General features: G+C 40.4%; 1 protein-coding gene across 1 annotated transcript in view; it reads left to right on the top strand.

Annotated features, from left to right (window-relative positions):
- Positions 1-16,168, top strand: part of PTN (pleiotrophin) — a 134,755-nt gene that overhangs the window by 660 nt on the left and 117,927 nt on the right. The gene's annotated exons all lie outside the window — the stretch shown is intronic.

The raw sequence follows: 16,168 nt of genomic DNA, 5'->3' as shown, positions 1-16,168 counted from the left end.
TCTTCAGGAAAAGTGACTACTAGGATATTAGCACCAGCTTGTATCAACTTTGAGGGAGTCTCATGAGGCAGGACATTTCCTTTGCTCTTCCTCCCTCCTGTTTCCCAAGCGAAGGTTGCAAAAAAGTCTGAAGTGTACAGAAGAGGAACCTCCCTGCTCTATTTCCATATATTTTGAGCCCTGGTGTTATAACTGGATAGGGTAAAGAATTGAGTGATGTGTAGAAGAACTTGTTTCTCCTCCACTCTTCCTTTAGAAAAGTGTGTGTCCTTGTGCCCAGCCGTAAGCAGAGGGGTGGAGCTTTCCTGACTCTCATCCGTACCAGCTTGTGTTGGTTACTTTTGCTTCTGCTCCATTGGGTGCCCTGACATTTAGAGGCTCACGATAACATGCCTGCAGATTACTGGACTCTATGAATTTTTCTGGTATTAAAAATGTTAAATCATATTGTTGTGCCTCTTTGGTTCTACTTCCAGAAATCTAACTTAAGTTTGACAAGAAACTTTATACAGTGCAATCTGCTTATGTGTATGAAGACCAGATGTTTACTGTAACAGTTTTCCCCACATTTGTATCTCAAGCTTCCTTGAAATAACTCAAGAGTGTGTGTTTGTGCACATACTCACTAGGGATGGAAAATAATATTTTAAACTTTCTTGTTGTTAACAATAAAGGGTCCCAAATCTTATCAACCCCTGCAAGATTTGTTTTTTATATATAATTAAGCAAGAATAAAAAGTTATGCTCTTTCTCCCTCCCCCATTTTAGTGTTCAGTAATTTTTATGCAAAAAGGAAAGAAAGAAAAAGTTTGCTGCAAGCATGTATTTTATGCTAAAACAATGTTTCTGTACAAAACCAGGGGGCTCTTTTGAACAAATGAAGATTCTGGGAGGGGGGGGGGAGCCCAAATGCTCCCACCAAAAATTCATGTAATCTCACCCAGTGGGAAGAAAGCTTTAGAATTTTTAAAATTCTTACATGCGAAATTGAATCCCTGGTGTGCTCACCCAAACACACACACACATATATACACATGTACATATATACACTTTTTTCCTGTGAAACTTATGTATAGATTAAAACTTTTCCCAGTATTTAATACATGTATTACAGTTAGATGCTTATATATATATTTATATATATATATGGCTGCTGGCTGATGGGGTTTAGTACTGTTTTTAGTAGTGTTGTGCAGTGTACTGTATTTTAATATGTATTGTATTGTACTGTATTATTAACCTGTTGTTCACCGCCCTGATCATTGGAAGGGCAGTATACAAATAAAATTTTTATTATTTATTATTATTATTTATTTCAAGACGTCTACTAACCAAGGCATTGAACAGCTCCAGGCCTGCTAGCCTAAGCTTGGTAGCTACAAGTACCATCAGACTACCCTCTGATAATGTAGAAAACCTGACTGATGACCAACCATGAAATAATGAGTTTAGACACGAAACACTGGGTTAAAGAAGGGCCACTCTATTTTACCTTTGTTCTTGTGTGCCTTCAAATCATTTCTGATTTATGGCAACCCTAAGGCAAACCTATCACAAGGGGTTCTGTAGCTGAGAGTGTGACTCACACCAGGTCGCCCAGTGGTTTTCCATAGCCGAGCAGAGAATCGAACCCCAATTTCCAGACCCCAAATCCTACACCCAAACCACTATGTCTGTTTAATTGAATTGAACCTGGGAGTGAGCAAAATGAGAGGGGAGTAACCTGATGCAGGTCCAGCTGAGGCCAGGTGACAACCTGTGTCCACTTCCTTAGCCTTCCCATGGGTTGCTCCCCAGTTGACCATTTACTGGAAGGCAAACAGAGGGTACTCCCTCTCAAGTCCGGAGACTTTACAGGAGCCAGCAACCCTACCCCTGGTCAGACCCAGGGGAGGCTCCTTCTCCACCCCCAGGTCCACAAACCTGTGGTGGCTGTTCCAGAGCCCTAACTTTCACCAAAAGGTTGGCAGGGTGTTCACTGAACTCTGATATTCTCCCCCATAACCTGTCAATGACAACCTATTTATAGACACCACCTTAGCCAATTGATGCAGTCCCCCAGATACAGTATGGGGTAGTCAAAAGGCCTCATGTAAAGGGGAGAAAGTGATCCATAAAGCTCACACTGCACTGATGGTGGACTGTCAACAAAGATCACAGAGGACTCATGAGGGAACAGCAAGGCCTAAAATTTCCTCTGACTCCACCTCAAGTATCATAGCTTGGTGCCTTGTGCTGAGTTGGATGAACTCTGACCTCTGATCATGGAGGTCATTAAAGTAGACCTTCTGCATTGTTGGTTGCCATGATGGGTCAGATCCATATTACATCTTTAAAATTAGCAAGGCAGCTGGGGTGTGCTCCTGTGCTAGAAGGAATGTCAATGTCGTTTCACAGAGGTTGTGGAAAAAGGATGAAAGAAAGGACCAGGGAAAGGGAGATGCAGTAGCCAACCAATCAGCAACAGCCTCAGTAATATTAAATGATGAAACTGAGTCTTCTGGGCCTTGTTCCCACTATGGTTTAAATCGGATCGTGATTCCAAATGATTTGGTTTAAACCACCATGGTTCCCACTTAATTTGAATTGCTGAAGTGATTTGGAAAGGGGGGGGCATGGTTTTAAGCCATTTAACCTGCATCAAAAAGATGCTGGTAAAATGGGGTGGTTTGGGGGCTGAATTGATTTATTCAGAAATAAATTGATTCAGCCCAAGTGAGAACCAGGCGGATTCAAATCAGATTTGAATCCACCCTGGTTCCCACTGGCAGCAGCTTCCCCAGCCTCCTGGCCATACCTCCATACCTGCTCCTTCCTCAGTCCTGCATCCTCCCAGCCTGCCTTTCTCCTTCTGCCCCAGCCTCCCCTCTGTCCCTGGCCTACCGGTATCGCCAGGTGGATGGAGGGAGGCATGGCAGGGAAACCGCAGCTGTTGCTTCCTGCACTGATTCTAGAAATTGGCGCAAACATAGTGGGACCACTGTGTTTGCTGAACTGGTTTCAGGAATTGGTTCAGGAATCAAATCAAGAGGTAAGTGGGAATTAGGCCTGAATTCCAGTGTGATAACTTTACATAAATAGTGGGGTTGTTCCTTTTTCTCATCATAAATCACATTGTTGTGAAGAGACAGCCTGGGAGACTATAGCTTAAGGCCACAGGATAAGTTTCTGGGATCTGCAGTACATCATAGGGAGATCACAGGATATCATTCATCCTGCCATGGGACTCAGTGCAATTAAAGAATTACTGGAAGAGCAAAATGATTTGAACAACAAAGTTAATTCAAATTGATTTTGCCCAGTATTTTGTGAACCAACTGACTCTGTGGTTTATTTAACATGTCTCAGGATTGTGCCTAGCTGTATTCTTGAAAAGCACCAAGCAAAGCCAGTCAAATTCCACACCCGCTCTGTGGCACTAATGTTAATTAAAGTGGACTGGTTCTTGGAAAGATCAAATATCTGAAGTTTGAATAATGGATTCAAGCTTCCTCATAGAAGAACTGTCCAATTTGGTCTGGAAGCAGATGCAACTGCAGTTGCCCCAACCAGTCCTCATTAAACCCCACATTTGGAACCAGTTAAAAGAAAACATTGGCACACATTTCCTGGCCACAATTGGATCCTGGGCTACTACCCATTTTCTTGGAACTAAACAGCCAAATCAGGATGTTGTTTTTCAAAGATTCTGTTTCATCATTGCTACTCTGATTTCACAGCACACCACAGACTTCAATTAAAATCTCATCTGATGTTTTAAAATTAGGGTTGCAACAATTAGGGCATGCATACATGGCTTCTATGTACTGAGTCAAACGTAGAGATGAAAGCCTGCCACTCTCTCTTTCATTAAGGTGTTTTACATCTCAAATTCTTTCCATCTCATATATGAAAGAATATGTGAATGCTGGTAAGTACTTACAAAAAATAAAACGAAACAACTCACATTGGCCAAATCCAACAAGTAGAGCTATACCCAATGGGGAGAGGATTGTATTGTGCCAGCCTGGCACATATCTGATAAAGAAGAAGTGTGAATCAGGAAAAGGAAATGTAATGACACTAATTTAACACACAAATATGATTGAATATACTGGAATTCAAGGCTATAGTTTATAAGAGTTCAACATCCAGAGCCCTGGATGGATATGCAAATCTGTATTCTTTACTTTCTCTCATAATTAGCATTATGAAAATATAAATCCAGGGGTAGACATGTTGGCCATATGGAAAAGTATAACATCCTAAATCCACAAAACTTGATTGTATTCAGCATTATGTAGTTTCATTTTTTTCTGTCCTATTTATGGAGATTATATGTTTAAATTTGGAGAGTTCTTACATAAAAAGATAGATGCAAACCAAATGTAATTCTTATCTTCAAACACCTGACTGCCAGAGGAGAGCAGAACTGTGGGAACATTTGGGACAGGATCCTTTTTTCTTCATGTATTCATGGAACCTAGGGAGGAGTTTCAAGTGAACCCCAGTTTGGTGACATAGTTAGGGCAAGGTGCAGCATCATCAACTCTCCCTGGAAATGGCAGTCATTGACAAGGAGAGGTAAAAGGTCAAATGCAGTGAAATTGTTTTAGTTAAGCCCTACTTGGAGACGTGGCAAGAATGCATTGGTTATCATTAGGGATGTGCTTCAGTTTATAGTTTGATGTTTGGTAAAAAAGCATATGAGATGAAGTAGCTGCTAGCTCATTAGGTATGTGATACCTAATGCCTTCCTTATTCCTTTAATATTATATCCCAAAAATGGACATTCAGTTCTTTATGCCCTTCATCTCAAAGGTAAAACAAATGTTTCCTTCTTGGATGCATTGTTAGTACTGTAGTACCAAGTATTCTTTATCGGCTACTCCTGGCCTGACATCTCTCAAACCTGATGGAAATCCCATTTGCCTGTGCTCCAGTCACTGGCAATATGGATTTCCTTCTCCGTATATATGTGATGCCCAATAATGTAGGTTGGGAAGGAAGTTATGATTGTGGCAATACTGTCATAATCATGACTGGGTAGCGATTGTAAATATGGAACAGTTATGGATGAGTAAATCTAGGTAAATGTTTCATATTCATGATCACTACTTACTCAGTATTGTGAAACTGTTGGCACAGAAATAACTCCCCTTCTCACCAACCTTCTTTACATCAGTTGCATGGAGAGAAAGAGGTCCGGTCTATCAGCAACATGGGTGAATGGCATATCCATCAATTTTGAGATGGTTGGTCTGGGAGAAGTTACTTAGTTGAGTATACTTAAGTAAGTAGCTAATAGAGTTTACTGGACATTGATAATAAATATAGCCCCATCAATTGACATGGTGCTTAATAGATAGCCATGAACTGATGGATACTTTTTTAAAAAAAGAATGAGTCAAAGGTCCATGTTTTTATTTTAGTTTCTGGATGAGATAGGAGAACAACAAATGGTAGAAAGGGAGAGGGAGGTTACCCGAGATAAATGCCAGAACATGAGGTTGCATGTGCTAAAGCTGTAGTCCTATACAGATGTACAGATGAGTAAGTTCCATTGAACTCAACTGAGTTTTCCTTTAAAGTATACAAATGTATAGGAGAGCCAGCATATAGGACAGCCAGCATGGTTTGAATTGGCCTAGGCATGGAGACCTACTGGATGACCTTATGTAAGTTACACTCTTTCAGCATCAGTGGAAGGCAAAGGCAACCCCCTCTGAACAGATTCTGTGAAGAAAATCCCATGATATGTTCAGATTAGAGTCACTATATCAGAAATGACTTAGAGGCACACAACAGTATGGGATTGCACTGTTAGGCTTTGTTGTAGTAGAGAATGTGGCTAAAATATTAGGCCTACAATTTTAAGAAAGAGCAAGATTTTGAGTGTGAGAAAGATGACATCCTGTGGGAAAGTTCAAGGTATAAGGAGTTGCAAACTTTAAATGAATATGCTTTTTTCCCTATGGTCCACAAATGCCCAAGGGCTTCAGCCAATTTTGGTTTTCCTATGCTCTCCATACAGCAAAAGTGGGCAATCATGGAACTGGTTATGATTGTTTATAATAACTTTAAAATTCAGTACACGAATGAAAAGAGAAACCTACCAAATGAGCAAAATTGCCAGCCACATGTGCCCTTCTATGACTATGTGAAAGTGCCTTACTCAGAAGTTTCACATTGTCTAATCTGACTGAGAGCAGATGGCAAAGACTCCTTTTGGTCTGGAGACTATCCCAGTCCTGCTGCTTGACAGATTTAAGCAGACATGCCACAGATTCAGCCTTTGAACCTGCAAGAAAAGCACCAAAAGCAATACTACTCAGTTACCTGTACCCTACCCAAGATTTTAAAGTATGAATAGGCATTACACTAATGGTCAAATTGTGACCAAGATATGAGAAGGCTTGTGCTTTTGCCACCCATATATTTTATTGAATAACATCTATTTTATCACTGTAGTTCAACACTAAGGGAAAATCATCATATCCAAGGATCCTTTCTGTGAAACAATTTTGTGATTTCTATACACATACACTGCCTACTCACTAGCTGGCCTGTTGGCACACCATTTTATGAAAGGAGTGCGTAACTAAATACAATGGAGAGGGTGTCAGGGGGAAACTCATCCTTGTTGCAGGGCAACAGAAATCATGCCGTCTTGCCTTGATGTGCATATGCTTAGTTGACTAATTGGATCACATTGAGGCTGGAGATGTACACTTAAGGTGGGTGTGCAGTGCAGCTTAACAAAATGCAGTTGTTGTCAAATGTCAATGGTTTGAACATAGGGATGCACATCAGAATGAGTACTACCATGCACATTTTGCCTCCATTACTTATAAAGCATGGCTAGGTGCAGCTAAAGCTGAATTGAAGGGGGAGTATTAATAGAGGAAGTGATGGGCATAGAAATGCCCTGTGCAGCATTACAAGGTGGGAGACATTGGTTTAGTTGGCTGGTTAATACTTGTGTATGTAATAATAATAATAAATAATAATAAAATATTTATTTATAGCCTGCCTTTCCTCAGATCAAGGTGGGTTACAGAAAGTGCCATTACAAGATAAAAACACAGTGAATATACATTAAAATAACAATCACCAAATACAATCAATGCAACCAACAATATAATAATATCCAGCTAGCTTAGAATGTACAACAACAGTAATAGTGAGGGGGGAAGAGGGGAGGCTAACAAAGGAACAATTAGGGGAAGGCTTGTTGGAACAGGAAGGTTTTTAACTCCTTCCTGAACCGATCAAGGGAGGTGGCCGAGCGGAGCTCACCGGGAAGCGAGTTCCAGAGCTGAGGGGACAAGATGGTAAAGGCCCTACGCGATGTTGTGGCATATTTCGAGTCTGGAACTCTCAGCAAATGCTTCCCGGCCGATCTGAGTGTGCGGGGTGGATTATATGGGGAGAGGCGGTTCTCCAAGTACCCTGGGCCCAAGCCATTTAGAGCTTTATAGGTAATAACCAACACCTTGTACTTTTGCTCTCCAGCTCTTTCAGTCAGCAGTAGCTTAGAAGATCAGTGGTTGGGAAGAGACATGGGAAAATGTGCAAGAAAGTGAAAGTAGCAAAAAACCAACTAACATGTCACAGTGAAAATGGAGATGCACAAAGATTCATTGCATCCCGAATTTCCCCTTCCCCCCACATCACACATGAAGCACATTTGGCATGAAATAAATCTAGACACTCCACTAGATACAATTTAAGGAATCTTCATGAAAGAAGTCCTATTATGGAAAGTAAGCCACTGGGGTAATGAACCACAGCCAGGCAAAACAATAGAAGATTTGTCTGTGCTAAACTCATAAGGCTGAAAAGAGCGTATGGGAAAAGGCTCCTTTTCCACCTCTGGGAAACTAATCTCAGAGATGCTGATTTCTACATTTGAGGTGTCTGTGGGGAAGTGCTCTCTGCTTCTACTGTTGTCTGTGGCTGACTCTACAGGCTCTTTTCTTTCCTGTGCTAGACTCTAGAGGAGCAACGAGGAGGCAGGAAAGTCTCAGGGGATTACTTCAGAAGGCTAATAGGATAATGGAGCAAGTTCCATGATCTCAGCTAAGTGTGGATTTGATGAAACAGTAGAGAACTCCACTTAGCATTTGGTAATAACATCACTTTGAAATTATGGTGGATCAATATGGATAAATATTAAAAAGCTTTGAGGAAGTGGGGGAAATGGAGAGGGAAGTATTGGGTTTCTGTCTGGATTTTTCTGTTTACAGAGTGTGTACTTGGGAAACAGAAAGTCAACAGTGTGAATCCAGCAGGCATAGTCCAGAAACGGCTGTGGGATCCGGAAGATGCCTGACCATAATCACAACTGATTAGGGTCAAACTCCATCCTCTGATAAGAAGGTTAACCTTGAGAATTCCCTTTATTTGGCCTAGAGTTTTATCACACACTATAGGTTATAGTTATCAAACAGAGTATTATTCACATATCTGAATTTTTTGTTGACCAGTTAAACTTTTGACAACATTTGCATTGGAGAGTTATAAATGAGGATGAATTATATTCTTAGCTACAACAATAGAAAACACCAGAAGACCTGTGGAAACCATCACTGACCCTAAGTATTACTTTACTTTGCAAAGCTCTTAAGTGGTATCGGTCTTGGGTCTTAAGTAATATATTAATACATTTTACCTTGTCAGGTCCATGAACATCTTGGCGAACAACACAGCAGACTTGTATAATATTGTACATGAGAGAGGCTTCCAGATACTACAAATATTTCCTGGAAATTTGCAATTAAATAAGGACACTTAATTAATTTTGTCTTTTGAATTCTAATACTAGTCTGATCTGTATCTTTCAGTTGAATGTGTTGAGCAGACATTTCAGCTTTCTACCATATTTCTTGCTTGAAGAAATATTCAACAAAGTGATCCTGGGCAGAAATGGATGGACAAGAAAAAAAGAAATACCACCAGGGTTTTGTGAGAGAAAAAAAATCTTCTGAGAAATGTTAGCTTGACTATGGCATACCTTTAATGGCTGGAATTCTTTTTACATCCCTCTCTTGTCTTTCAAAAACAAGACAAAACAAACCTATATGGCAATCAATATGCAATTGAGTATGAAACCAGGTCACTCTCACCAGTAGGCACATACACATAATTTCTCATGGGACTCCAGTGCCCTGCTTGTGCTTGACCTAGATCTTTTGTGTAATTGCCTTTGATTATAGCTTCCTTCTTCAGAGAGAGCATATGCTTTGAAACCAGTCTCTTGATCATTCACCTGTCTGGTCATCTTCAGGCTGCCTTCCAGCTTAAATCTTAGTATCTCTCGTTCATGGCCATCCAGTTTTGCTTTTATGTAGCTGAATTTCCAGTGTTCTTTCAACTTCTTTTGTAGATCTTATTTTCTGAGAGCAGGGTGTTATGCTTATATCAACATATTTCTAATATAATTTCTTTATTATATGCATATTTATTGCATGCATATTTTATATTACTATTAATAATATTTTATAATATGCATATTTTATTATATGCATATGCCCTTTGATAAATGTTTCTGAGGCTGTTCACACAGGCACACAAGTAGAAGAATAAATAATAAATGCATGAGGAAACAACTATAATAAATACAATCATCAGAATAAAATAGTTATTAAGAACAATGTAATCAATAGCTAAAGTTTCATCAGACATTAATACATATTATGAAATATATATCCATTAAGGCACCTTTTATGTGCTCTATATTCATCAAATGCAAAGTAACTTCCACTGAACTCATCAAGGCGTACTTCTAGGTAAATGTGTGCAGGGTGGCATAATACCTTTACCATCATCCACTGTTGCAACAAGTATGTCATATGTATTACAAATGCCAAGTCTAATGAATCAATCACACACACACATATTTCAAAACAGCACTCTTGCCCTGAAATCCCTTCCCTGTGCTCCAAGAACCAGAAAAGAGATTCCATTCCCTAAGCTCTGGAAACCCCAATGGGGGAAAACTGGGAAATCCCTTCAGATTCCTCTTGGCCATACCCTCCAACATTTCATGCATGAAAGCCAGGAAATGGGTGGCCAAGAAACATGGAGTGTAGACAAAAGGGGGAAAATTATTAATGAGGAAGAACACGCAAGCTATAAGAGGTTGCAGCAATTTGCTTTTGCCTGAGTACAGAGAAGGACAAAACTCCATCCCCTCCTCCCTTCTGCTGAGTTAACTGAGCAATATAGCAAGGTGAGGACAAAGGGGGAAATTGGGAGAAGATGAGAGAAACTGGGGCATTTTAAAAGTAGCTTAAAAAGTGGGAGGACTCATAAGGACTCTCCCTGCCAAATTCAGACAGTTGGTGGATATGCTTGATCTGCTAGTGGAGCTGCCCCTAACTCTCAACAATTGTCTAGCCGCAGTATTGTGCCATGCCAAGTACAGCATTATGGGAGAATCTGTCTGTCTTGTTGGTCTTAATGACTACTGTCTGAAACAGCTGGAAATATTACATACACAGATAAACAAATAGAATAATACTGTTTTTTTCCTATAAGGCCCACCATCCTCCATCTAAATGTTCTAACTCTTGCACATGCCTGCACAGATGTGACCATTGGCACTTTTACAATCTGTGGAGAGAGCCATAAACACAGGAGAGCATTCTTTTTATTATCAGTATTTTTCTTGTTATTGTTGTTGTTGCTCTTCACAATAGGAAAAGTGAAAATACTTCCCCAAACAGAATTTCATGTGTTTGGAAGCTAACTTAAAATTGCTTTTGGATGATGAGACTTCAACTGGGACTACTGAAAGTAAGTGTCTCTTTCACCTGTGGATGTGATACTCCAGAGGAAAGGGCCTAATGGACAAGATGTAAAGAAATTTCTCAAACAGCATAGCAAATTTCACATCTGTTTCCAAATATGTGAGACTTATGCATTTCCTTTTTTAAAAAAGTTGTGAGCCAGAGAACAGAGAAAGTACAGAAGTTTTGGATCTCTGTGTCTCTGACTCCATTTAGGGATTGACAGATCAGTCTGTTATCAATTTCATATGCGTCCATTCATATGCTTATTCTGTCCCATATTAACATCAATTTCCAGTTTAGAAAACCATAAAACTTTGAGTTATTTTAATGTATTTTTGTGAAATATTTATTTATTTTTGATTGTGCTCTAAAATATGCCCTTTTGCACATATTCCAAAATATTCATATTGGTACTATATTTTCCCTGGTTTTTGTTTTTGTTTTCACTCATAAATTGCATTGCAAAATGTGTAGAAAACAATGATAACTGTGTTTCAGTGTATGCACAAGTCCAGGAAGTGCAAATGGATCTGCATGTTTATAACTGTGGACCAGATGAAATCCTCAGACATCCCCAACTTTATTTCCCAGTTCACGCTTCCTTTTGTCCTATTTCCTGTCATTCAACTTGGTATGAAATTCAGTTTTCTTGCTGTTGTGCCTTATCCTTTTGATTCTTTAATATTTTTATAATTATTGTATCCAAATTTAGTGCACTTACTCAGGCCACTGCATAGTGGATTCACATCCAATATGTGCAGTTTGTACTGTTCCATGTGGTTGGCTGCACATACAGTGCATAGCTGACATTTGTAATTGAGCTACAGGCTGATATAATTGCAGCTGTGATCATGATGCTTGCAATGATGGTTTTGGGTTATTCTGTGCAAGGGAAAAAAGAAGGGGAGGTTTTATAGAATTGAGACCTATAGTTGTCATTGACTGTAATGTCTGATTCAATTTTATGACAATACAACTTTGCAACTCTTCTTGTTGCAACTGAAATTTTTCAGTTGAAGAAGTATATTTATGAAAAGAATAAATACATTGATCTATGGGTGTTTTTGTTATGTTTTGTGGCACATGGTTGCCCTTTAAAAATGCATTTCAGTGTTGCAGTGGGGGTCTTTGCAAGGATTGTGGGGGTGGTGAGAGAAGGCTGTGTGACATGAATGATTCATGCCTCTCCTTCTATCCCACCTCCTCCTCAGAAGCTTCTGGTTCTCGAGGAAACATTCTTAACAGTTCACTAACACTGCCAGAGTTGAATAAATACAATCCACATTCCATCTTCATATTCTCTCCTTCTTGTTATACAAAAAGAGTATGAACCAAACAATTACTACTTTTTCAAACCATGTGTGGGAGCCAACCTGGAATAGTGGTTTGAGCTTTGGACTGAGACTCTGGAGATCAGGTTTTGATTCCCCCCTCAGTTATGAAACCTACTGGATGACCTTGGGCAAGTCATACTCTCTCAGCCTCAGAGAATGGCAATGGAATGGCAAACCCTCTCTGAACAAATCTTGCCAAGAAAGCCCCATGATAGGTAAGTCTTAGGGTCACCATAAAGCAGAAATTACTTGAAGGCACACAACAACAAAAGTCTATGTTTGTGAAAAATCAAAGTACAGCGCGCCTGCACCATACGCGGGCGCGCCATACATGGCCTTGAGCATATGCGCTCAAGCCGCGGGGCACGCGCGGGGCGGAAGGGGCGGCGCATCCCATTCAATTGTTTCCAATGGGGCTCGAGCATAGGTGGAATTCGCCTTACGCGGAGGGATCCGGAACGGATCCCCCGCGTAAGGCGAGGACGGACTGTATTGAACCTACCATGTAGGCTGTGTGTCCATGATGATATCAGACCCAACTGACTGCTGCACAGATGGGTGCAGAGTCTCTGGAGAACAGTGTGGCATCCAGATGTGCATTTGTTTTGCTTTGTACTCATGAAACTCATGTATCTTCCTTAAGCTTTAAAAGCTTTTAAGGCATATGAATGCATATTCAAAGGCAGGAATTTAATTTTAGTGCAATGAGCCAGAAGTCTGTCATGATCCAGATTACATGCCTTCAAGGGGTGGGGGTCAGGGGAGAGGTTAGGATTGTCATGTCTCAGGGCCTGGCCCTGAGTCTTCAGTTTTCATGAGTGATTTCCAGTTGGGAGACAATGGTGCAAATTCTCCAGTTTGTGTAGGCTAAGCTCCAGGCAAGACAGAGCTGAGTGCAAACCTCAAACTCATTTAGCAGAGCAGTAGCTTGCTGTGGTGTGCAAAGACCTCTTGCTGTATCTTGCAAAAAAAATAAAAATAAAAAAATTCACGAGTCTATGTATTTACTTAGCTTCCTGGCTTAGCTTCCTGGCAAAATTTCATGCACTGGAGCAGCAAGTCTGCATATGCATTTCACTGAACCACCTGGTGTATCCACTACTGTGGGTCCCTCATTTCTGAGGTCACAACGAGTTGTCCAATGATGATCACATGGCTAGGCACATTGTTCTGACCTCAGACCAAGTGACTGGCAACAGTGGTGGATGCACAGGTCAGCTCAGTAGGACTCTCATGCAGACAGCTTCCCCTGTGTGGGAATGGAGGACTCTGGATCTTCCCAGAACATTAAGAATGAAAGATATTTTAAAATTCATGTTAAGCATGATATACCTTGGTTCTGGTGCTTAATGTACTGAATGTCGTCCAGACTGTTCACACCAGAACAGGGGTTTGGGCCATGGATTGTATGAACAGGACACCACCAGAACAAGGGGAAAATGAAGCTTCTGGCCTGTGCAGACAAGCCCTATCCCTATCAGTGATCTTTCAGTAGCTTTATTTTCAGTATTACTTAGCTGATAACAAGAACAAGAACAACAACAACAAAACTTCCTCAGGAAATCCATAAGGTATCAACCAATTGCCTACCATTTTGCTAGCTTGATGCCACCTTCATCCTTACTGTTCTGTCAGGATCTTAAAACAGTGTTGCTTTCGAAATATTTTAAAGACTATTGTAAATCTACACCCCCACCCCCCCCAAATACGTCAGAAAATATATTCATAAAGTAAAGTCCCTTTCTTCTTTTGCTTTGGCTACAATGTCTTCTTCAAAATTATTCTGAAAAAGCATAACCTCAAAGACTTCAATGCAAGGGTCTTCAGAGCACTAAAATGTCTATCTGTGAATACTGAAAATATCTGTTTTTCATTAACCATAACAGGTTGGTTCATATTCTGTTATCTGTTGAGCTATGCCATCTGCATAATACACACTTCAACCTGGTGCTGTGGGGAGATGGAGATTGGTCACAGGACTTAAAAAGAAAAGCCAAGATGAGTTTATCCTCATGCTACCAGTCCTTATACTTAGGAAGAGCCTCTGAGATGCCCTGATTATCTCCCAGTAGCCTGGATCACCTGACTCACTTGTTTGGATTGCTTTGTTCCCAGAGGTCACAAGAGTGTTTGTTTTGTATGAGGGTTTCTTGCTCACAGCCATTAACAACTTTCCTAGGTGCAGCTGAGCCGGGAATTAAGACAGGGTAAACTAAAAATAAGAATCCTGCTTCAGTTTCCTTTCCCCACCAATATGTGCGTGTTACCTAGTGTTCAATGATTTTCCTCATCTTGCTTTCTTCCACTTGTGTCAGAATCTTACTCTGCTCCATGTTTTGGCATCATTTTCCTGCCAATTTATAGGAACATGTCCTGTATGCTTAAAATGTAGAATATGGACAAAAAAGTTTCTAACGCAGCATATAAGAATACTCACTGTTGTTGTCAAGTTGATTTTGACTTATGTGAGCCTATAGTCACCCTGCCATCAACAGCCATGTTCAGGTCTTGCAGTCTCAGGGCTGTGGTTTCCTTGATTCAGTCTATCCATCTGGAATGCAGTCTTTCTCTTTTCCTACTGCCTTCTATATTTCCAAGCATTGTTGTGTTTGCTGGGAAATCCCCTGAACATTATTGTGTTTTCTAGTGAGTCATGTCTTCCCATGGTATGTTAAATGTATGACAGTCTCAGTTTATCTGTCATCTTAGCATCTATGGTAAATTTCCCTTACATATCTGGATGCTCTTTTGTAGGTGCTGTGCAGATTGGTATTCCTTTCCACCCCTAAAGCCCCTCTTCCCTGACTTCGGTAAGCCCCTGAAGCTCCCTCATATGACCATTTTTTCTTTGCAGTGAGCAGGCAAACTCAGAGAAGCATTTTCCTACATCCTCATTTCTTGTTATGTGCCTTCAAGTCATTTCCAACTTATGGCAACCTTAAGGTGACCCTATCACTGAGTTTTCTTGGCAAGATATGTTCAGACAGGGTTTATCTTCTTTTGAGGCTGAGAGGATGTGATTTCTCCAAGGTCATCCAGTGAGTTTCCATGGCCAAGCAGGGATTTGAACCCTAATCTACAAAATCTTAGTACAACACCCAAACCACTACATCTCCATAACCAGACACAAAATGATGACATCAGCATTGAGATACCACTGGCTCACATCACTGATGTCTGTCTATGGGGATGTAGCTAGATGTTTATCTGAGCTGAGCTTTTAGGGGCTTATCAGTAAGTGTGTGTGTGGTGTGTGTGTGTGTGTGTGGCTTGGCACAGGATAGATCTGCATTTGGATATTTATGATATATTGAAGGGATATAGGATTAAAGCTATTATATTTTTTTTTTTGTAATGTTGGAAAAGTGGGGTCACATGGGAGGAGTCCATGCCATAGTTATTTTCCCTGCAAGTAGTTATTGGCATGGATTGTTCTTGTATGGAAAAGAACCCCAACACAGATCCATATGAGCTTAGCTGTCCAATGTTTCTGATGGTCGAAAGGAGGAGCTATGTTTCCATGGCTTGCATGTTGCTAAAGAAATGTTGGAAGATCTCCTAAGTCCCATTAATTTCATTGGTGGAGAGTTAAGCACATAATTAATTCTTCCATTGAGATAGATGAGCCTTAAAAGTGCTTAACTTTGGCTAGAGCATGCCTTATCATTCTAATTAAATTACAGGGGTAGCTGATCTACCATATACCTAGCAGAATGGACAATTTAAATTAATGGTTTGATCATATTTTGGAACTTTTCACTTTTTCTGTCTTGTCTGCATGATGTAACCAAACATTAGATCACAATGTGGGTCTAACAGTGCACATCAGAGCTGTTATTTTTGTTTAGCAGTAAGATGTGGTAAGTTTGCTTCTAAAATGCAGAAATGGACTTCAAAATGGGTTATCAGTTTATTTTTAAAGAAGCTGTGGTCAAACCGTTATTGAAGAAACCCCCTCTTAGCCCCCTAGATAGAAATATCTATAGGCCGGTGTCCCTTCTTCCATTCTTGGGCAGTGATCGAGAGGGCGGTTGCTTTTCAGCTCCAAGCAGTCTTGGA

The sequence above is a fragment of the Sceloporus occidentalis genome, unplaced genomic scaffold (assembly GCF_023333645.1).
Source record: "Sceloporus occidentalis isolate IW3139 unplaced genomic scaffold, rSceOcc1.0.p SCAF_5, whole genome shotgun sequence".
NCBI lineage: Eukaryota > Metazoa > Chordata > Lepidosauria > Squamata > Phrynosomatidae > Sceloporus > Sceloporus occidentalis.
The sequence above is the reverse complement of the archived record's forward strand: the minus strand, read 5'-3'. Positions and strand labels throughout refer to the sequence as shown.